Source organism: Eulemur rufifrons, chromosome 18 (genome assembly GCF_041146395.1).
Source record: "Eulemur rufifrons isolate Redbay chromosome 18, OSU_ERuf_1, whole genome shotgun sequence".
Lineage (NCBI taxonomy): Eukaryota > Metazoa > Chordata > Mammalia > Primates > Lemuridae > Eulemur > Eulemur rufifrons.
In genome coordinates this window covers 123,024-145,291 of record NC_091000.1, presented here as the reverse complement: position 1 = coordinate 145,291, position 22,268 = coordinate 123,024, and the positions used below count along the sequence as shown (strand labels likewise).

Below are 22,268 nucleotides of genomic sequence, written 5' to 3'. Positions count from 1 at the left end.
TGCTTTCAGACCCTCCATAGATTCAGTCTCTACCTCTGCATGAGCTCTTAGTAAGATCAGATAGCTTTTCCAGTAACTTTCAGGTAATAAAAACTCTTGTGGTCACTTATTCATAATCTTATTTTAGTCATTAGAAGGTGCAGTTCAGTATAATCAGTGTTGAGACTCTCACACAATTCTGAACTTTTCTTTGGTTCCCACTGTTTCAGACCTAGAAGCCTGCTTTGGAGGAAGATTCCTACTTGATTTCTCTTGTTACTTTGCCAGATTCTCTTCAGTATGACATCCTCACCTGCTCAGGGTCCAGCTCCGTGCGGAAAAGGGATCGAGGGGAAAGGTATGGTTTATTTTAGCTCATCTGATTGTGATCTGGCATTTTTGTCTTCTGAGTTGGACAGGTTGTTCAAAGCTGATGCCCTAGGACTGCTGGAAATAGTTTTCTTGAGAATTCTATGTCTGGGACCCCCAGCTACAATTCCTGTGATATAATTCTCTATCTTTAATTTCGCTTCCCAGCTTTCCTCATCTGCAGGCCCACTTTACCCAGGGTGACGTTTTGCTTTAGTGTTTAAGGTAGTTCTATAACATTTTAACCAGAACTGCCCATACTTTACTAAGGATATTTCATTTGGCATAATTCCACTGGGGCCTCCACATCCTCTATTTCCAACTTCTGTCAAATACAGTAGACCCTCTGTGTCTGCGGGTTCCACATGTGAGGATTCAACCAACTGTGGGTCAAAAATACTAAACCCTGTCTCTAAAAAAAAAATACAAATTTAAAAACTACACTCTAAGAGCTACTTACATGGCATTTACATATAAGTAATCTAGAGATGCTTTAAAGTATGTGGATATGTATAGGTTATATGCAAATACCTACCCATTTTATATACGGTACTTGAGCATCTGGGGATTTTGGTATGGTGGGGTTCCATGAACCAAACCCCCGTGGGACAACTGTAACCCCCCCTTGACAGCACTTCTGTCTGTTTGGGACCTGCAGTCCATTGCTTCTGCCACCTCTGTACTGTCCCCCTTCCTGCACATCGTTACTTGAATATTTTCCCTGCCTTGAATCCATGGTCCACTATTATAATCTCTCCCTTTCACACACCCTCAGTTCCATGTAGGGCGCTCCTCCGTTGCACTCCGCTGGCCAGCCCTCCACCCCACACCGTTTACATGCAGTTCTCTGTCCGGTTCAGCCTGCACCTGGGCAGTAGACCGTGCTCTGAGGAAAACACACCCATGCTGACCCGGGTCTCCCGTTCAGTGCCTGACCGCTGACCTCAGGAAGGCCTTTTGTGTTGGTGACAGTGGTGTAATCCTAGTACATTGCCCTGGTTGAATCACTTTAGCATTCCCATAAGTGACTATTTTTTTTTTTTTTTTTTTTGAGACAGTCTCGCTTTGTTGCCCAGGCTAGAGTGAGTGCCATGGCGTCAGCCTAGCTCACAGCAACCTCAAACTCCTGGGCTTAAGCGATCCTACCGCCTCAGCCTCCCGAGTAGCTGGGACTACAGGCATGCGCCACCATGCCCAGCTAATTTTTTCTATATATATTTTAGTTGGCCAGATAATTTCTTTGTATTTTTTTAGTAGAGACGGGGTCTCGCTCTTGCTCAGGCTGGTCTCGAACTCCTGACCTTGAGCGATCAACCCGCCTCGGCCTCCCAGAGTGCTAGGATTACAGGTGTGAGCCACCGTGCCAGGCCCATAAGTGACTATTTTACAGCTCTCTCCTCAAACCTCTAACCTTTTCTCCATTTTCCTCTGATAACGTGTTTCCTGTGTGTGAAAAAGGAAAGTGATCAGAAAGCGTTTCCGTGTCCCTCAGGCCTCTGCCCATGCTCTTTGCATTTCCTGCTGGTCTTCCCCCCGTCTCCACGGCTGCCCTGGGTTCTCTCCCTTCCTCCTGTCAAGGACACTGCGTTGCTTCCATGTCCATCCCCTCATGCATGCCAACGAGATGCGTCAGTGTCCTGTTTTTACCGGATCATTCCTGTCAGCATATAGATACATATGCAGCATATAGATACTGATATCTCCCATCTTTAAAGAACCTTATTCCACACCACATCTTTCTTTCGTTACTACTCTCCAGAAAAGTTGATATTTGTGGTCTTCAGTACTCCCTCTCTCTCTTGGATCCACTACAGTGAGGTTTTTTTTTTTCTCTTCCATTCTACCATGGCAGCTCTTTCTTGATGTTACTGGTGACCTCTTTGGTGAATTCTAATGTCAGTGAATATAGCAGCAATAACAGCATTTGATGTGGTTGATAATGTTCTCTTGTTTGAAACCTTCTTCCCTTTGCTTCTGGGATATTACTGCTTATTTTCAGTTTCTTTTGCTGGTTCCTTTTCCTCACTCCAACTTCTAAAAAATGAGGCAGTGTTCCAGGGATATATGTCTAGACCTCTTCTGTATTTATATTTAGTCCCTTATGATCTCATCTCGTTTAGCTAGAATTATATATTTCTAACTAAAAATTTTATCTTTGGTCTGAATTTCTTTCCTAATCTCCAGACTTGTATGTTCATCTGCGCACTCAACATTTTCAGCTAGATGTCTAATTTAACTAGACATCTAGATCCCAAATTTAACATGTCACAACTGAAAACTCGTCGCCTCCTTCTTCTCTCCCACCCCCTCCAATAATTGTTTCCATTCCATTCTTCCTCCTCTTTTAAATGTCCACTCCCTCTTTCAGTTTCTCTGGCCCCAAACCTCATAGACATCTTGATACTCCCTTCTGATACTCCCACATCTAATTCAAATAATTATCACGAAAGTACATTCTTTATATACTTTAAATGCTGCCTTAACTATAAATGGAACGACAATTTGCTGCCACCCCTGTAAGCAACCATAACCTCTTGCTTGTGTTATTTTCATAGTCACTAGTCTCCCCGCTGCTTCTGCAGCTTTCTATTCTCAACCCAGCAACCAGGGTGATCCTTTTAACATGAAAGTCTGGTTATTTCACTCCTGTGTTCAAACCGTTCAGTGGCTTTCTATATGCTTGAGAGTAAAAGCCAGAATATTTACTGTGCCTGTAAGAGCCTCCTTTGATCTGTACCTCCTGCCTCTCTGGTTTTGTGTCCTACACAATCAGATTTCTCCTTGGCTTCCTCTACTCTGGCCCCTAGGCATCCTCCAGGCGCAGTCTTGCTTTCGTGCCCTCAGGGATAGAGCATTGTTTTATTCACTGCAGAGTCCCCAGGACCCTGGCTGGCTCCTGATGGGCACTCACAGTTCCTAAATGAATGGCTGCTTGTCTTGTTACTCCTGATTCTGGTTACAGCCTATATGCATGTTTCTATAACAAAAGTATTTGAACTTCACCTAAAACCGTATAGTCCTGTAAGAATTAAGTAGAAACAAATTTAGATACAAGAATATAAAGTAAGTTTCAAGTCAATTTTTGTGTATGGGAAGTGAAAATACACAGTGAAATGGTAAGGGACAGAAGAGGTAGGAAAGGAATGAAGAGAGCTAAGGCAAATGAAATAAAGAAGAGGAAAACCTGGTTTGGAAATAGGGTGACAACATGTAAAAAATTTATTTTGGGCTTGCTCCATATTTCTTTTCAGTTACATTTCTCGAGTTCTGAGTGTTGGTGATTTTCATGGACTAGACACTTCAAGTTGGACTATATTATACCCTTCTTTTTATCAGGGATGTAGGCTCAGGTGAGATCAGGAGCCAAAACTTCATTGTTCTCCTGTGTTTTGCTCAACTCTTTTTGTTAGAGAAGAGGAGAAATTACTGAGAAAGCCTAATGGTATTCTTAGCAGTTTTTATTTTTTTTGTAGAAACCTCCAATAGAAGTCTCATAGTTTTAGGGAGGGATTTTCAGTGTACAAAAATGTATTGGTATGCCTGTCCTCTTGGTACTGTGCCGCCTATTTAGTCCCCCCTTAAAAAAAGGAGAGGAATATAGGTACATTTATTGTTTTGCACGGTAAACTAGCAGCTAGCTACAATAATCACGAGTTTATTGAGTAGTATTAAATGCATATGCTTATTTGTGCTCTTAAATGAAAAAAAAAAGAAAAATGCTTGTACAGACTTAAATGCATAGTCTAAAAATGGAGTTTAACTGATATTTAGTTGGGAAATGAGAGTGCAAGGGGAATTAATGATATGCAGATTTTTAGTATTTCATTCTGCTGAGACAAGATTTTTTTTCTTTTAACCTTTTTTCCCTGAGCTGTAGGTCTCATTTCCTGTTGGTTGATTAAAAAGAAAAATCTTTTAGATAAATTGTTGAAATGAGTAGCTTAGTAGTTCCGGAATGAATAAATAATTTTATGTGCAAGTATAAATTCTCCTCAAACCAGTCTACACAGTTTCCTTTTTTTGTGTAATATGCAAAAATTTGTCTTTATTGACTTGTGGGACTTTTATGTGGCCATAATGTGGACTTGGTTTTCACGGCTATAGGGAGTGTGGGTGTGTATGTGTGTGTATATTTCTTTGCAGTTTTTGTAACATGAACATGTAATTTAGACTGATATGCTGATATTTTACTTTAACTCCTAAGCACTAATTTGAACAAAAATCAGATTTGGTATTATATTCTTCTTTCATGTTAAAATAAACATGACCTTTATAATTCTTAAAAAGTCTATTTACATACCAAATAAAATGATTTTGGATGACACGCAAGAAGTGTTTGCCTATGGTTTTGAAATGGTCCTAGCCTGAACAACATAGTGAATCTATTTTATAGACTAATTAGGTCATCTTCATTAGAATTCCACATTAACGTACATGGATTCATATGTTAGCATTTCACGTATGAAGTAACCATCTTGGGTTAATAAGATCCTTATTTCTGAGCTGGTGTGTAGTCCTACCACTAAGTTTATTTCAGCTATAGTCACGGTTTTCTGTTTTTTCTTTTTTTTAAAGAGACATGGTTTTGCTCTGTTGCCCAGGCTGGAGTGTAGTGGTGTGATCATAACTCCTGGGATTGCTGTAGCTAGCTGCTAGTTTACCATGCAAAATAATAAATGTACTTATACTCCTCTCCTTTTTTAAGGGGGGACTAAATAGGCGGCACAGTACCAAGAGGACAGGCATACCAACACGTTCTTGTACACTGAAAATCCCTCCCTAAATCTATGAGACTTCTATTGGAGGTTTTCACATTGGCAATCTCCTGTCATTGCTTCTTGAGTAGCTGGGACTACAGCCATGTACCACCGTGCCCAGCTGAGCAGAATTTTTTTTTTAGAGATGGGGTCTTGCTATGTTGCCCAGGCTGGTCTTTAATTCCTGGGCTCAGGAGATCTTCTTGCCTCTGACGACCTCTCAGACAATCTCACCTTTGCTCATTAGACTCTATCCAAGTTAGTCTGTTCACTTTTTCAAACATGCCATGCTTGGTCTTGCCTTAGGACTTTTACACTGGTTGTTTCCTTTGTCCAAATGGTCTTTCCCAGATGTTGAGCCTGGCCCCTTAACTTTAAGGTCTCAGCTTAAATATCACCCAACTCACCACGCAGTTTAAAATCGCTTCCCCATTACTGTTTTGATTTCTTGATGGCATTTCTCAGTCCTTGAAATTATGTATTTTTATATATATTTCTTAGGAGAGCAGGGACCTCTTTTGTCTTGTTCCCTGCTGTCCACAATGCCCAGAACGCTATCTGGCACCAAACAGGTGTGCAGTAAAGTGTTTTTTTTTTTTTTTTTTTTTTTTTTTTTTGTTGAGACAGAGTCTCACTTTGTTGCCCAGGCTAGAGTGAGTGCCGTGGCGTCAGCTTAGCTCACAGCAACCTCAGACTCCTCGGCTTAAGCGATCCTACTGCCTCAGCCTCCCGAGTAGCTGGGACTACAGGCATGCGCCACTATGCCCGGCTAATTTTTTCTATATAGATTTTTAGTTGTCCATATAATGTCTTTCTATTTTTAGTAGAGACGGGGTCTCGCTCAGGCTGGTCTCGAACTCCTGACCTTGAGCAATCCACCCGCCTCGGCCTCCCAGAGTGCTAGGATTACAGGCGTGAGCCACCGCGCCCGGCCCAGTAAAGTGTTGAATGGATGAAACCAGGTACTAGTCTCATCTGTTCTTTGTTATGAATGATTTTAGTGTACTAGTATTTTAAACTGTCAACAGCATATTTCTTCTAACCTAGGGAAGACAGAAACTGGATCAATCAGACAAAAGCCTGGTTTTAGAAAAGGGTGAGACAGTTTGGGGTCTGCTCTGATCCTCAGCATGTTCCGTGGAGCCATGGTGTGCTGGAGTTGGGGAGGTGCCTGCGCCTCTCGCTCCGACTCCGCGCTCGGTGCCATCGTCTGGCAGCTTGAAACTGGCCATGGTGGGACAGTTCCAACACGGGAATGGGCAAAAGCTACCAATCAGGGCTCTTTTTTTCAAAAGAGGTTGTGGTTCAATATTTATCAGGAGACCACTGGGTGGGCCCATGTGAAATTGCTGGTGTTTGCTTGACTATTGGCAATTTCTTATGTTTTAACCTAGTAGAGTTACCTGTTTTGGTTTAAAGGTAATGTCTTCATAGGAGTTACTGAAATTACCTCAGTCCTTTACTTTCTTTCTTTTTCAAAATTATGTTCTCTTCACATCTGATGATTACTTTGAGATTCATTTAATGCATATAATTAGCTATGTATATGTTTGTATGTTAATTATTTAACTGCATATCTAATAGTTTAGCTTATTCCAAAGCAGGCACAAAAGATCTTCAGATTCCTCTGAGAGTGTTCTTGGTTTTGCTACTGAGCAGTAAATAAGCCTTTTGAAAGGTGTTCCTTTTCTCGTCAAGAAAGCAGATCTGATTCAGTTAGTGATACAGCATTATCTACCCTTTTTTCCCCCCTATGATTTACATAAATATGTCTGAGTTCAGTTCTTTGGGGGTTTTTTTTCTGGCTTTTTTCTTCTTTTGCCCATTATTACTCTTGAAGTGCTTGCTTACATTTTCTGATCATTTACTTCTGCTACTCCGTGATTTCTTCTACAAATAAATGTCACTAAATCAATGAAATGATTCTGTCTTGTTTCTCGAGTTTTTTCCTATTATCTTTCCTATGGTTACCTGGTCATTCCAGCCCATTTCCTACCCTCCCCCCAGCTCTCCAGTAAAGAGACATGAAATTAAAGACATCATTTTCTTATCTGAGGAAGTTTATTGTTTAAAAATTGAACTTTGTTGGCTCAGGGGAATTTATTGGTATTTCTTGAGCAACATTTGCTTTATGTTAATTCTGAATAAGTGGATTTGAACTGGGGGTATTGAATTATTATAAAATATGACACCTACATTTCCTATCCTCTAACTCAAATTGTTCTCTCTCTTATGTACATATGGAAAAAAAGTGTTTAATATAGAGCATCAGAAAGTACATATAAGGTAAAGAAGAAACCTTTACTCCTACCACCGCAGGATAACCAACCACTGGTAATATTTTGATGAATGTCCTTCCAGATAAATCAGTGAATATATGCTCTTTCACAAAAGTAAGATCTTATTATACATACTATTCTATAACATTTTACCTTAGGAAATATTATGATCATATAAGCATTGCTTTTTATTGCTTCAGTTTGAAAGGGTCATATTGGAAAGTGAAAATTTTGTTTGACAAGGGCAAAGCTGTCAGTAAAGTTATGATTAAAAACGATGGTGTTTATGGAGAGCAGAATGTGGCAGAGTCAACTGGAGACAAGAATTACTTAAGCAGTAATTTTTTTCTCAAGAGCTCTCTCACCATTGTACAATAGCCTGATTGTTTTATACTAGCTAACAAAAACCATTCCTTACTCCATGTAAAGTACAATTATTTTAAATAGCCCTATGGTGAAATATGGGCCTGTAAATACGTTCATATTTTTTAGACTGCCCAAGTCCTACTGATGTCTTAATATTAAAATACTTCTAGAAGAAAAATGTGTTGTTGTTTTTTTTTTTTTTTTTTTTTGAGACAGAGTCTCACTCTGTTGCCCAGGCTAGAGTGAGTGCCGTGGCGTCAGCCTAGCTCACAGCAACCTCAAACTCCTGAGCTCAAGCGATCCTACTGTCTCAGCCTCCCGAGTAGCTGGGACTACAGGCATGCGCCACCATGCCCGGCTAATTTTTTCTATATATATTTTTAGCTGTCCATATAATTTCTTTCTATTTTTAGTAGAGGTGGGGTCTCGCTCTTGCTCAGGCTGGTCTCGAACTCCTGAGCTCAAACGATCCGCCCACCTCGGCCTCCCAGAGTGCTAGGATTACAGGCGTGAGCCACCGCGCCCGGCCGAAAAATGTGTTTTTTTGACAGCCTTCATCTATGTGTAGTATGGCAGTTTTATTAGATATTGCTACCCTTGTTATGTGTCAGAGTGAGGAAGTTCTTAGAAAAAGAAAATTAGCATGTAAGAATTCTTATGTTAATGTTTGATTTGACTTTTGTTTTATGACTGTGAAAATTCTTGTGGAAGAATTGCTGAGATGTATTGGTGTATTGCGTCCTTGGAAATTACCAGTCCCAATCTTGTCAAGTAATTGTCTGGGCCTTAAGGTAGCAATTTTTTTTTGAGACAGGTCTTACTCAGTCGCTGGGGCCAGAGTGCGGTAGAGTCGTCATATCTCACTGCAACCTCCTACTCCTCGGCTCAAGCGATCCTCCTGCCTCAGCCTCCCGAGTAGCTGGGACGACAGGCATGCACCGCCATGCCCAGCTAATTTTTTCTGTTTTTGGCAGAGATGGGGTCTCACCCTTGCTCAAGCTGGTCTTGAACTCCTGAGCTGAAAGGATCCTCCTCCTTCGGCCTCCCAGAGTGCTAGGATTACAGGCGCCAGCCACTGTGCTGGGCCTTAAAGTAGAAATTTTTAAAGCCAATCAAAGATCCTTTAAGGGTTTTATAATTTAAATGTTTTTTCCTTTGCCACAGGAAAGGTACCTGTTACCTAGGGTAGAGTAGGCTGTTGCTGTTTTGCCTTGTTTTTAGCTGTGTCCTTTTCTATGTTGTATTACTGCTTGCTCGCAAGCTCTTGTAGTCTTTTTCTGTTCAGTGGCCATTTCTCTTACTCCGCAATGCCACATCCGGGACTTCGCATGTGTTGCAGAAAGCACTTCTCACAGGGTAAAGAAGAATAAAAAGCAGTGTAGTCAATGTGGACTTTTTTACTGGGAAATGATGTATTTCTTGTTTAGAGACTGGCAGTGTAGTCACTAAAAAATGTTTTTCATCCACATTCTATGTTTGTGAATGGATATGGAGGTGTCTCTGTTTGTTGGAAGGTAAAGTGAATCTTGAGATAAATTTGAGAAGTGTTTAGAATTATTCCATACATTTTGCTGTTTTAAAAAATATGCTATTTTTTAAAAAGTTTCATTCCACAGTGAGTTTTTAGCCTCCTCTTTTTACATTTATTTTGTTTTTGTAAACTGTTCTAAATTAGCTTAGTAACTAGTGACACAGTAAGTGGCAGAACTCACGTTTGAAGTCCTTTCTGATTTTTCAGAGTCAGTAAGCTTGGGAAGCGCTGTAAAGTGGCAGAAAGAATATGGATTTTGGAGGTAGACACACCTGAGTTTGATCCCTAACTCTGGCACATATTTGCTGCATGGCAAGTTCTTACCCTGGGTGATTTTTATTTTCCTTTTCATTTAAGTGAGGGTAATAGGCTTATTAAGATTAAATGAAGTAATACACGTAAAGCACTTGGCTTGTACAAGATGCTAATAAATGTTTCATTTCCTTTCTGCTACATCTGATGGTTTTAAAATATCTTGGGAGCCACTTGGACATTTCACTTGAAAGTGAATTGCAGTCAGGAAACTGGAAATAGACATAACCCAGGTGGACTCGTACTGTAGTGACCTTCTTAATTTCCCTGTCTGAGAAGCAGAGTGGTTCTTATAACTGTTCAAAATATTTGACTTCAAGGCAGGTTTTATTGTTAAAAGCTGAAAAGGAACCCATTGGGATAAGTTAATTATTGCTGACCAAAATGGCAAGAAAGTAACTATTTCTACATTTTCTGAGAAAGTGAAGCATTTGTGCTGTATCCATAAGGATGGTAAATTTTAAAGGCTAAGAACTGACCCTTTGGAAAGAAATATATGATGAAAATAGGAGGGGAAAGTGTTCAACCAATAATAAAAATTTTTTTATCAGATTTAAGAGATGGTGCTGATTCAGACACGCGCACAGTGACACAGGTGCTAAATGCAGTGCTGGAGGGAGTACAATCTGTGGAACCTGTTTCAGAAGCACTTTGGCACATGTCACACAGCAGAACTCAGTACTTCCGAGAGTACATCCTAAGGAAATAACCCATTTTTCTGTTTTGCGGGAGTGAGGGGAGAAATTATTTTTTTTATTGTAACAGCCTTATGGAGATTATTCATATAACGTAAACACCTTTTTCAAGTACATACATCAGTGTTATACAGCCCTTGCCACTGTCTAATTTTACAATATTTTCATCACGCTCCCCCCCCCCCCCAAAAAAAAGAAATTAGCAGTCATTCCTCATTCTTCCCTCTCCTCAGCCCCTGGCAACCACTAACATATTTTGTCTTTCTAGATTTGCCTCTTTGGACATGTAATGTAAATGGAATTATATGCTGTGTGGCCAACTGGCTTTTTTTCATTTAGCATAATGTTTCAAGTTTGATCTGGACAGTGTATATTGGTACATCATTCTCTTTTATGGCTAAATATTATTCCATTGTAGGATATACAACATTTGACTTCTCTATTCACTAATGAATAGATAGTGAGTGAGTGAACCCAAACAACTGTGATGAACAACGCTGCTATGAAAATTCACGTACAGGTTTTTTTGTGTGGATATGTTTTAATTTATGTTGGATATATACCTGGGAGTGGAATTGCTGGATCATATGGTAATTCTACGTTTAATATTTTGAGGAGCTGCTAGGCTGTTTTCCAGAGTAGCTGTACAATTTTACATTTCTGTCAGCACAGTAGGTAATATGTGGCCTTTTGTAACTGTTTCTTTTACTTAGTATGTTCAAGGTTTATCCATGTTGTATATATCAGTACTTTCTTTTTATGGCTTTATCATAAACCTTGAATTCACATAGTATAAGGTTTCAAATGGTATTTTTCAAAGTTATTTTCACTATTCTATCTTTTTTGCATTTCTGTGTGATTTTAGAATCAACGTGTCAATTTCTACAAAAAAGTCTGCTGGGATTTTAACTAAACTTGCGCTGACTCTATTCCTTAAATTGGGGAGAATTGACATGTTAACACCATTGACTGCACTGATCTATGAACATAGAATCTCTCGCTATTTGTCTTTGCACATCATTTGATAATTGATTACTAATTCATAGTTTTCATATTATAAATGAACTTTTCTTTACAGTGTCAGTTTCCGATTGTTCTTTGAACAATTGTTTTGTAGAAATAGAGTTCGTTTTTGAGTATTGATCATGTATCCTGCAACGTTCCTAAAATCACTTTAGTTCTGCTAACAGTAGTCTTTTGGTTTTCCCAATTTCATTATAAGATTTAGCATAGCCTCTGAGTTCCTTGTCAGCTTAGAGTTGAAGAATTGCGTAAGCTTATGAATTGTGATGGCAGTACCTTGCAAGGAGTGATGTGCAGCATCCCCAATATTTGTCTTCATTTTTCTTTTAATGAAATATTAATATTCCTCATAATATGGAACCTTGACATTTCAAGCTACTATTATTTAAGTAGTTGAATTTATAGGCAATTTCAGCAAAGTATTTGATTCTGAGGGAGGAATTGCTGTTTGTTTTCATGGCTGGAATTCTAACCATCTGTTCAAATTATGTATTTTGGAGGGCGAATCAATTACCTTGCTGATGATTTTGGGGGACAAGGAGAGTATATGGTAAGGACTTTCATGTTTGTGGCTTGAGCAGAACTGTGTGGATCATGGTATGATTTATTGAGATGAGGAAGAATGAGGAAGCAGTGGATTTAACATTATCAATTTAGCTTGGACAGGTTAGATTTTAGGCCTGTTTGCCTACTGTGTTAAATGCTTGTAGGTTTATTTGGGTGCTTGTAAATGAAGAAATATATTTTAGGTTAAACACAGGCCTGAGGTCCCATAGCTAGTCATTTACAGAATTAGAACTCAGGTCTTGGGTGCTCTGACTAAGCCCATGTTGTTATTCCCTTATGCTATACTATATCCTCAAGGCAGAAAAACATGCCTGGCTTTGGCAATAATAAAATGTTCCCTGGGAGCTACTAGAAATACGTAGCAGAGTGGAAGCTCAGCTGCCTGTGGAGTCCAGGCAGGTAACCGTGAGCCAGGTTGTAACATGAAAGAGTGGCGTTGTCTTTGGAGAACTGCGAAGTCCATGCCCCACCTAGAGGGTTCACTGTTAATCAGCCCCAGCAGGTTATTACCATGTGGGAACATGGGTGCAGTATTGCCAGATTTTCTGATTTTTCAAGAGAGCCAGAAGTGTTGATTTTTCACGTGAAGTCTTCTGATTTATAAATGTAAGTAGCTATCCTTTAACACACTGTGGAGACCAACTTTGCGTGGGTCCAACAAAAATATCTGTCTGCTGAATTCTGCTTACTGGCAATGTTTGGTAGGGTTGTACCGGTATACTGTGGAAGCAACAACATTTATATGATGGGAAAATGGTGGTAACCACATATAATAAGCTCATTACAAGTGTTGAAGTGTAGGTTGCTTAGTTTAAACATGGTGCTTAGTCTGATGTTTGAGTTCAATTTTCATATGGATCTGTTAATTATAGATGGGCGAGGGGGAATTGCTCCCTGCAGCTTTTTGCCTCCTAATTGCATGCTTTCACTTGCAGATAGGGCTGGTTTGGGGTGTGTGGATTTTTGAGTGAAACCTCTTCCCCAGATGAGAAGAAACCTTCAAGGAAGAGCTACTGGCAGTGAGTCTGCAGAGTCATCTGGATGCATAATGCGGAATGTTCTAAGCCCAGATGTAGCTGAATGGGTGGCTCCACTGATGAGGAGTGGTAAGTCTGATTGTCCCCACGGATAATTAAATAACCTCAATCCTTTCCATAAAAATAGGATGACTTCTACATTCTTAGCATTTACTGATGAACAGTAAGTTAATTTTTGTATCACTGGGAAAGACAACAGTGCAGTTTAAGAGACTTGTTTATCCCTGACAGTGTATTTAATGTATGATTTCAGAATTTGGCTTTCTTTTTCCAGTTAGGCACATTGCTTCCTTTGCTTATGTATTTTTCTTTTTTATTTCTTCTTCATTCCAAGGCCAGAAATATTCTCGAAATATTCAGCCAACAGTGAAGTGATGGTCATGATGGTTACCGGTATCCATGGTAATCTTAGTTGTAGTGGATCTCATTCCCTCTGGAAGTGATTGTTCTAGTAATGGATATGAGAGACAGTTCTGGCTGATGGGAGATAAAAGAGAAATCTGCAAGAGGCTTCTGGGGAAGGTTTTCTTGCATTTGAGAAAAGGAAGAAAAAAGATGGTCCCTCTTCTCTCCGGGGCTGGTTTTATCTGGATGTGACATCTGGGACTGCTGTAGCCGTTTCTCTAGTAGCTCGAAGGCGATGCCTCCATGACGGAGGGCAGCACCAACAGGATCGCAGAAAAGTAGAACTGGAGCCCCGTTTACTGTGCCTACAGCCACCCTACCTGAATTGCTTTATTGTTCAAGTAGTTTTGCCTTGAGATTTTCTATTATTTGCTATAGAAATCATCCACATTCGTTTGATTTCTTCCTTTTCTGATTACCCAAAGCCCTATCTTTTAGTGTCTCAGGCATTTCTACTTGATTATGTTTTATGCTGTTCAGGAATGTTTGAAGTCAAAGGCTATGTTTATATTCCTATCATGTCTGACATTAATGCGCTCTTCTTAGTGAATTCCTAAGTCCATATTTGTTGAACTGAATTATTTGAATGGTGGAGTATTTGAAAAACCAGTCCACGGAATTGAATAGAGATTTTCTTCTCATTCACATCCTTTTCTTTAACCACACTACTTCCCTCTAGGATTATTAGTGAAGTTTGACTTTTTATTTAAGATGACTAGTGTGTAATATGTGTTCAGGTGGTTAGTTCTAGTCTAAAACATACTGCTTGGATTTTGCCTTTTGTTTTTGTGCAACTTTACCATCAGAACCAGAATACTCTTACATGTTTGAGTATTGGCTTTCAGTCTAGTAAATGTAATTTTGTTTTCTTTTCCATTATAAAATCTGAGAATAAACTTTGTGTTTTCTGTGCTAATTGTAAGACTGAGGGACGTGAACATTAGGAAACAGTGCAGGAATGATTTGTATTTGGCTTTGGAGTGAGCATTCACAATAAGATTCCCTAAAGTGCGCATCCCCCACTGTGTTCCTAGGACCTGTGTTTTGGGCGGGGCAAGAGAAGAGGTGTGGTAGTGAGTATGGTAAGAGGGGTCTTGAGCCATAGGATGGATTATCTAGTTGCTTATATTTTAAGGCTGTATGAAACAAACCACTTCTTTTTTTCTTTCTTTCTTTCTTTTCGGCCAAAGTCAAGATATTCCTGTACTCTTCTATCTTTTAAGTTGTTATAATAATCTCAAAAAAGTATGGGGTAAGGACCTCTTTTTCTTCTTGAAAATCTATGGTGTTGCTTTCAGTTATGTTAACAAGAATAATCATGAACTTGTGGTTTTGATTTTACCAGGTAATCTAGTAGTACATTTTGAATCCTTCAAAAAGTGATTTACGTTAAGGGAAAATTTTAAATTTTTTTCTTGATAGGTTGTGATGAAAATCTGGGAGAGTAACTTTTTAAGAAGATAGGGAAAGTTATATGATGTGCTTTACCCATCAGTTTAAATGCAATAATATCATTGTTTAGTAATATAAGAAATTTAAATCACTAAGGTCAACTTTAATGTGCTTTGTTTCATATAAGTTTTGATGGGTTTGTAGGAATGGATCATGTGTCTTACCTAAGCCAATCATGGCAGGCATGTGACTTAAGCCTGATCAGTCAGAATGAATCTTAAGACATTTGCTAGGAATGCTGGGATGAAGGCACTTTTTTTTTTTTTTTTCCTGAATTTCAACATGAAAACGTAGTCATTGAACTCCTGGCAGTTATCTTCTGACCATCAAAGGAAAGCTAGTTGAATAAGAAGTCAACACTGAAGGAACAGAGTGGAGAAAAACCATGCCCTGGTCACCTCAGTTGAGCTGCTAGCTCAAGCCTTCTGTGAAGGTGCTATGCCTTTACACTTTCAGTTATAGGAGTCAGTAAACACCTTGTTTAATCCAATTTGCTTTGGATTTTTCTCTTACATGTATGTGAAAATGTCCTGATACATCCTTCTCATCACTCATTCCATACCTTTATAATAAGAGCTCAAGCAACTCACTAAATCTTGAATTGTGAATTAGGCAAGTAAGCCTGTAATACAGTTATGCCGGGTAGCAGATAATGCAATCTACTCACTGATTTTTTTTTTTCAGTACCAAATACAAGGACTAAGGTGGTAAACAAATACGAAGTCCACGCCATTGCAAATGGAGTTTGTTGTTAACTCGACGAGACTGACGTTATGTGAACAGTCTTACTATGAATATATTCTTATCAACAGAAGTTAGGGTTCTAGAAAAAAGGAGTATGTGTTCATCTACAGTGATTGGCCCTTTGGCAGGGACTCCTGCTGAACCCTTGGCACCTCTAGAACTGTAAAATAAACAACTATGGGCAACTTGGAATCTGGCTGACTTAAAAAAATAAATACAGTAAGTCATTACTAATTATTTTTTCATAAGAAGAGTTTATAAAGGTGCAGGACCACAATCACTTATTCAAAATCTTGGGGCCCACATGTGTTTTTAAATTGCAGAACTTTTTATATTTTAGAGAGTTTAATTTGGTAGACATCCCTCATTATCTGTGAGAAATTGGTTCCAGGACCACAGGTGCTCAAGTTCCTTATATAAAATGGCATTGTAATTACATATAACTTACACACATCCTCCCATATACTTTAAATCATTACTTCTAATACCCATTATGATGCCTGTATATCAGTTTATTCATGTGACAAATTCAAGGTTTCCTTTTTGGAACTTTGTGGAATTTTTTTCCCTGAGATGTTTTCTATCCATGCTTGGTTGAATCCCTGGATGCAGAACCCCTGGATCCTGAGGGTGGACTGTACATACTGTGTATTTAATGTGACTTCTCTGCTGTGGTTTGGATGTGATTCGTCCCTGTCAAAAAAATCAGTGAGGCAGTGTTGGGAGGTGGGGCCTGGTGGCAGGTGTTTGGTCAGGGAGGTGGATCCCTCCTGAGGAGACTAATGCCCTCCCCAGGGAGCGTGTTCTCTCCCTGGTGGGAAGGAATGGATCAGTTCCCCAAGAGTGGGTGCTGTAAAGTGAGGGTCCTCTCCTGTGTGGTCCCCCTTCACACATGCCTGCTTGCCTTTCCGTTTCTCCATGTGCTAGTGCAGCTGAGGCCTTTACCGGCAGCCGAGCTGGTGCTGGTGCCTTGCTTTTGGTCTTTATAGCCACCAGAATTGTGGGCCAAATAAACTTCTTTTATTTATAAATTAACCCAGCCTCAAGTATTCTGTTATAACAACATGAACAGGTAAGACAATCTTTTTTTTTTTTTTTTTTAAGGAATGGACAGGTGGCTTTTTTTTTTTTTTTCTAATACAGATAATAATATCTTAACATTAGTTGAACTACTAAATAAGTGCCAGGCTCTGTGTAAAGTACTTTTCTGTATTATCTTAACTTACCTGTTTAATAAATTTTATTCATTTATATACTTGAGAAAATTTAGAGAGGTTAAGTGACTTTATCAAGGTTTATTCAGCTAGGAGATAGGAGAATTGAGGTTGTAACCTAGAGCTTTTGGCTCTGAGGTCTGTGCCCTTAACCGCTGTTGAGACTGTGGATTGTGCTGTGCTGCTCAGGGCCAGTGCGGAAGGCGTCATGTCTTGCCCACTGGGTTACTGTTCTTTTCAGCAGGGACTTTCTTGAGTACATGGTGAGAGAGGAAGGGAAGGGGGAAGAAGGGACTGTCTTGAAATCTTACTGTACGGGGAAAAAGAAAGAAAATTTTTAAAATGCACTTTTAACCCATCACATATCACACTACATGATGGGCTAAAAAAATTGAAACATATCTCTGATGCCACATTTTCTAAAATAAAATTCTGTCGGTGTTGTCTATCAGAAACACGGGAAGGGGAATCGCAGCCCAGTGTCCACTCCGAGGTTCAGTCTGGGCACATCCGTGAGTATTTTCTGAAACTTGATTCCTGGGATTGGGATTCTAGGGGTAAGGATAACAGCACGTTAGTCTTTTAAACTTTAATTATGAAGTTCTGGTCTGTAATCCTAGGAGTATTCACTGAATTCATGAAATCTTTAGAATTATAATATTTTTCAAGTCTGCCCATTTGAGCAGAAAATATTTGTTATTTTCTTCATTTTTATTTCTTTAATTGATATTGAGATTTAACATTTTTGATGTATTTTTTTTTAACCTGTTTTCATTTTTCCTTCAGGATTTTAAAAGATTTTAAGTGGTCTTCACAAATCTATTATTCTTTTGGAAGAGAGATGTAGAAAATTAAAAGGAATGGACTCTGGAGCCAGATTGTTTATTGCATTGGCTAGAACTTCTAGACCATTGTGATTATAAGGAGCATCTTATCTTGTTCAATAATTAATGCTTCTGATGTTCCATTAAATGCTTACATTTTTGGAAGGTTTATAATATTTTGACATAGAGCATTTTTTTCTTTTTTAAGATGCACCTATGTCCTAGGAAGGATTAAGCATTATGTCTGCCTTTGAGTGTGCTTTATAAATGTGAAAGAGATCGGTTTGCTGGTTAAGACTTTTTAAAATCAGAAGTATATGTTGAATATTGTCAATTCAATTTTGACATCTGTATAGGCCAGATTTTAAAGTGTGCATAAAATGATCTTAAAAAGTGTTTAATTGTCACTGTGTTGCAGTTGCTACAAACTAAAAATAAAGTTACTTTTATCTAGTTAAACTGCACTGTAGTTAATCTCTGGTCGTCTACAAATATTTAGCTTCTATGGTAGTTTCAAGAATATAGTGCTTATTTTATTTTTGTGCTTTTAAAAATATAGTTTTATAATATGTTGACTTATATTTAATTTATATATGTTTTAAAATATCTATGTGGTCCTAATGTGTAGGAGCTCAGTGAATATTTGTTGAATAAGTTAATTTTTATAATTATCTGATTAGTGAGTTATCTTGATAGCTTATTTTTTTCACTCGTGATAGGAAAAGAATATAGCAATTTTAGAGATGGAAAAAACTCAGAAAATATTTATGCAGTATTAACAGTTTTAGTTTCCTGGTTTCGTGGTCATAGGGCTGACTTCTGATCCTGATTTCCCATTCTGACTTGATAGCATCTTGCTATGTGTACCAGTCTACTAGAAGCAATCTGTTGGGTTTAGGTATTGAGCCCCCACCCCCCACAGAGACAGAAGGAATAATCTGTTCACCAAATGTGAGAGAATGTACACATTGCAGAAATTGAAATTTTTTAAAACCCAGAAATACAATGGGATATTTTTTCACACATCAGCCTTAATGGCTCTGAGTTTCTCCCTTTCTAAATGTTAATATCTATAAAGAAGGAGTTTGGGAAACTTTCAGGGAATAGAATAATTGGTATTAGTTTTTCAGTTTTGGGAATTTGATCCAATGTGAAAATCTTCATCTATAGCTAGAAAAAAATGTATATAAATATATATATATGTTAAGAGACAAGGTCTTGCTCTGTCATCCAGGCTGGAGTATAGTGGTACAATCATAACACACTGTAACTTTGAACTCCTGGGTTCAAGCTATCCTCCAACCTCAGCCTTCCAAGTAGCTAGGACTACAGGCATGCACCACCATTCCCAACTAATTTTTAAATTTTTGGGGGGACATGAGATCTCACTATTTAGCCCAGGCTGGTCTCAAAGCAATCTTCCTGCCTTGGCTTCCCAAAGTGCTGGGATTATAGGCATGAGCCACTATGTCTGGCCTATAGATAGAAAATATTTTAAAGTCTGATACTAGTTTAAAGTGTAGGGAATGGAAACTGATATTAAATTTCCAGTTTTTTAGTTAATGGTCCAGTTTAGAAGTATCTGGAAATAATTGCCATCTAAAGGGATATGCTTATGTAAATAGTTGGTGATTTTAATTAATTAGCTGGCCATTGTTAGGGTGAGTGCTTTTCGTACACTAAAGCTCTGCCTGTCACTTCAACAAGCCTTTTTGAGGCAAGACATGGTAGCTCACACCTGTCATCTTAGCAGTTTGGGAGGTGGAGGCAGGAAGATCGCTTGAGCCCAGGAGTTTGAGAACAGCCTGGACAACAGCAAGACCCTGTTTCTTAAAAAAAAAAATTAGCTGGGATCATGGCACATGACTATAGTCCCAGCTGAGCTAAGAGGATTGCTTGAACCCAGGAGTTTGAGACTGCAGTGAGCTATGATTGTGCCGCTGCAGTCCAGCCTGGGCAACAGAGCAAGACCCTGTCTCTTAAGAAAAGAAAAGCCTTTATTTTTTTTTTCCTTGTGAGACAGAGTCTCACCCTGTTGCCCGGGCTAGAGTGCCGTGGCGTCAGCCTCGCTCACAGCAACCTCAGACTCCTGGGCTCAAGCAATCCTTCTGCCTCAGCCTCCTGAGTTGCTGGGACTACAGGCATGCGCCACCATGCTCAGCTAATTTTTTTCTATATATTTTTAGTTGGCCAGATAATTTCTTTCTATTTTTAGTAGAGACGGGGGTCTCGCTCTTGCTCAGGCTGGTCTCGAACTCCTGACCTCGAGTGATCCACCCGCCTTGGCCTCCCAGAGTGCTAGGATTATAGCTGTGAGCCACAGCGCCCGGCCTAGAAAAGCCTTTTTGAGCCCATTCCTTTCAGCTGGGACTTACTTAGTCACATAGGTTTTAATTTTATGCAACTTAGTGTATTTACCTGAAATGCTGATCTTTTAAGTGAATTAGGAGTGGAAGGTGGGAGAATGATCTTTTCAAGTCACAGTGTTAATTTTTCCTCCCCACACCCAGGGTCTCATGTCATTCTGGTTCTCTTAAACCTATAATAAACCACTGAGTTTTAAGTTCCTGTATAGAATGGAATTCTGAACCTCTTACTTCAGCTGCAGTTGTCCTCTACCCTAGGGCCATAGAAAGTGGTTTGGAGTGCAGTTTCTGCCGCTGGGAAGAGCTACTGATCTCCCTAACAAGGATAACTGCACTGATACATAGCACTGTTAGGCTGCAGCCCACTGCTAGACGCGGCCTGCACTGTGTGCAGTGGCTTCCCTCGCCCCAGTCAGGCACCACTGTTCTGCAGTTGGACGGGCAGGGCTGTTTCTCAAAATGCAGGTCACCTATAGCAGAATCATCTAAAACCTAAAAGATGATATAGTCACCATCATGATTCAATACGTGAAAAATGTTATTCTTCTTTAATCAATAATACAGCATGATCCCAATAAAAATACCAGCAGGATTTTAAAGGATTAGACCAGCTGAATCTGAAATTTTGTAAGGAAAAAATAAGATTATCCAGAAAAATTCTTAAAAAAAGGAACTTTTAAAAAGGAACTAGTTCTCCCAGATATTAAAAGTATATTCTAAAGTTACAGTAGTCAAAACATCATGATTCAGGTATTTGATTAGATAGATTAGTGGTACAGAATAAAAGTAGTCCCAAATTCATATGGAAATTTAGAATATAATGAAGACACATTTCAGTGTGAAAAGGAGATAAGGATTTTTTTTTTTTTTTTTGGCAGTATATATAGCTGGGTAGTTGTCAGGAAAAAAATCAGATCCTTGAGAGAAGGAATACAGATTTTTTTTCCCTTTTTATATTTGAAATTAGGGAAGCCTTTTAAGAAAATAGTTTTTGCCCGGCTAATTTTTTTCTATATATATTTTTAGCTGTCCATATAATTTCTTTCTATTTTTAGTAGAGATGGGGTCTCGCTCTTGCTCAGGCTGGTCTTGAACTCCTGAGCTCAAACGATCCGCCCACCTCGGCCTCCCAGAGTGCTAGGATTACAGGCGTGAGCCACCGCACCCGGCCAAGAAAATAGTTTTTGAAAGATAGAAAATACAGGTACTCTGATGCATTGTTAGAGGAAGTATAGGTTGGTACATTCTCTTAGGAGATTTGGGAAATATCTGGCAAAGTTTAAAAATGCCTACCAAAGTTTAAATGTATGTGTCCTTTGATTAATCATTTTCACTTCTTGGTATTTATCCTGCAGATAAATCCTTAAGGTTTGGATTCACTTCATCATATTTCCACATGTGTGAATATACAGGTTATTCTTCGCAGCATTTGTTACAATAGTAAAATATTAGAAACAACTTACTTTTCCATCTGTCAGAGACTACTTATACTGATATAAAAATGCAGCCTTTAAAAACTGAGGGAGGGCCGGGTGCAGTGGCTCACGCCTGTAATCCTAGCACTCTGGGAGGCCAAGGTGGGTGGATCATTTGAGTTCAGGAGTTCAAGACCAGCCTGAGCAAGAACGAGACCCTGTCTCTACTAAAAGATAGAAAGAAATTAGCCACACAACTAAAAATATATATAGAAAAAATTAGCTGGGCATGGTGGCGCATGCCTGTAGTCCCAGCTACTTGGGAGGCTGAGGCAGGAGGATCACTTGAGCCCAGGAGTTTGAGGTTGCTGTGAGTGAGGCAGACGCCATGGCACTCTAGCCCGGACAGCAGAGTGAGACTTTGTCTCAAAAAATAAATAAATAAATAAATAATTGAGAGAGGTAGTTTTTAAAAAGTTATTGCTATTGCCTGATTTTCAAGATGTAGTATGAAGTGAAAAGGTAGGGTGCCAATGATATATGACACTATGTAAAAATATTTTTACATATATTGGATACCTGTAAAGGCTACAGAAGAAGCTAATATTCGTGGCTGTGTTAGAGGAGAACTGGGTGGCTAGGGGTAAGGTGGGATGGAGAGTTAGTTTTCATAATTAATATCTTGAATCTTGAGTTTTGTGCCATGGTGATATAAGACCTATCTGGGGAAAAAAAAAGTGATAGTTGGTAAAAGCAAAAAAAAAAAAATTCCACCAAATTTTCATCTTTATCAACTTATCAGAATCTCCAAGGGTCAAATCACCCTGAATCTCCATTGGAAAAATGTTTTCCATAGTACTGGTAAAAACCACATAACATTGGTGTAGTTGAAGAATAAATTTTTAAAAACTCCACATAACATGAGATTTATCA

The 22,268-nt window shown here is 39.0% G+C and overlaps 1 long non-coding RNA gene across 4 annotated transcripts in view; it reads left to right on the top strand.

Annotated features, from left to right (window-relative positions):
• Window positions 1–210: 210 nt before the first annotated feature.
• The window catches only part of LOC138398915 (uncharacterized), a 43,862-nt gene continuing 21,804 nt past the window's right edge, over window positions 211–22,268 (top strand). For all 4 annotated transcript variants that reach the window (XR_011236063.1, XR_011236062.1, XR_011236060.1 and 1 more), the window contains exons 1-2: window positions 211–337; window positions 12,814–12,984. This is a non-coding gene — a long non-coding RNA (uncharacterized lncRNA). The remainder of the gene's footprint in view (window positions 338–12,813; window positions 12,985–22,268) is intronic.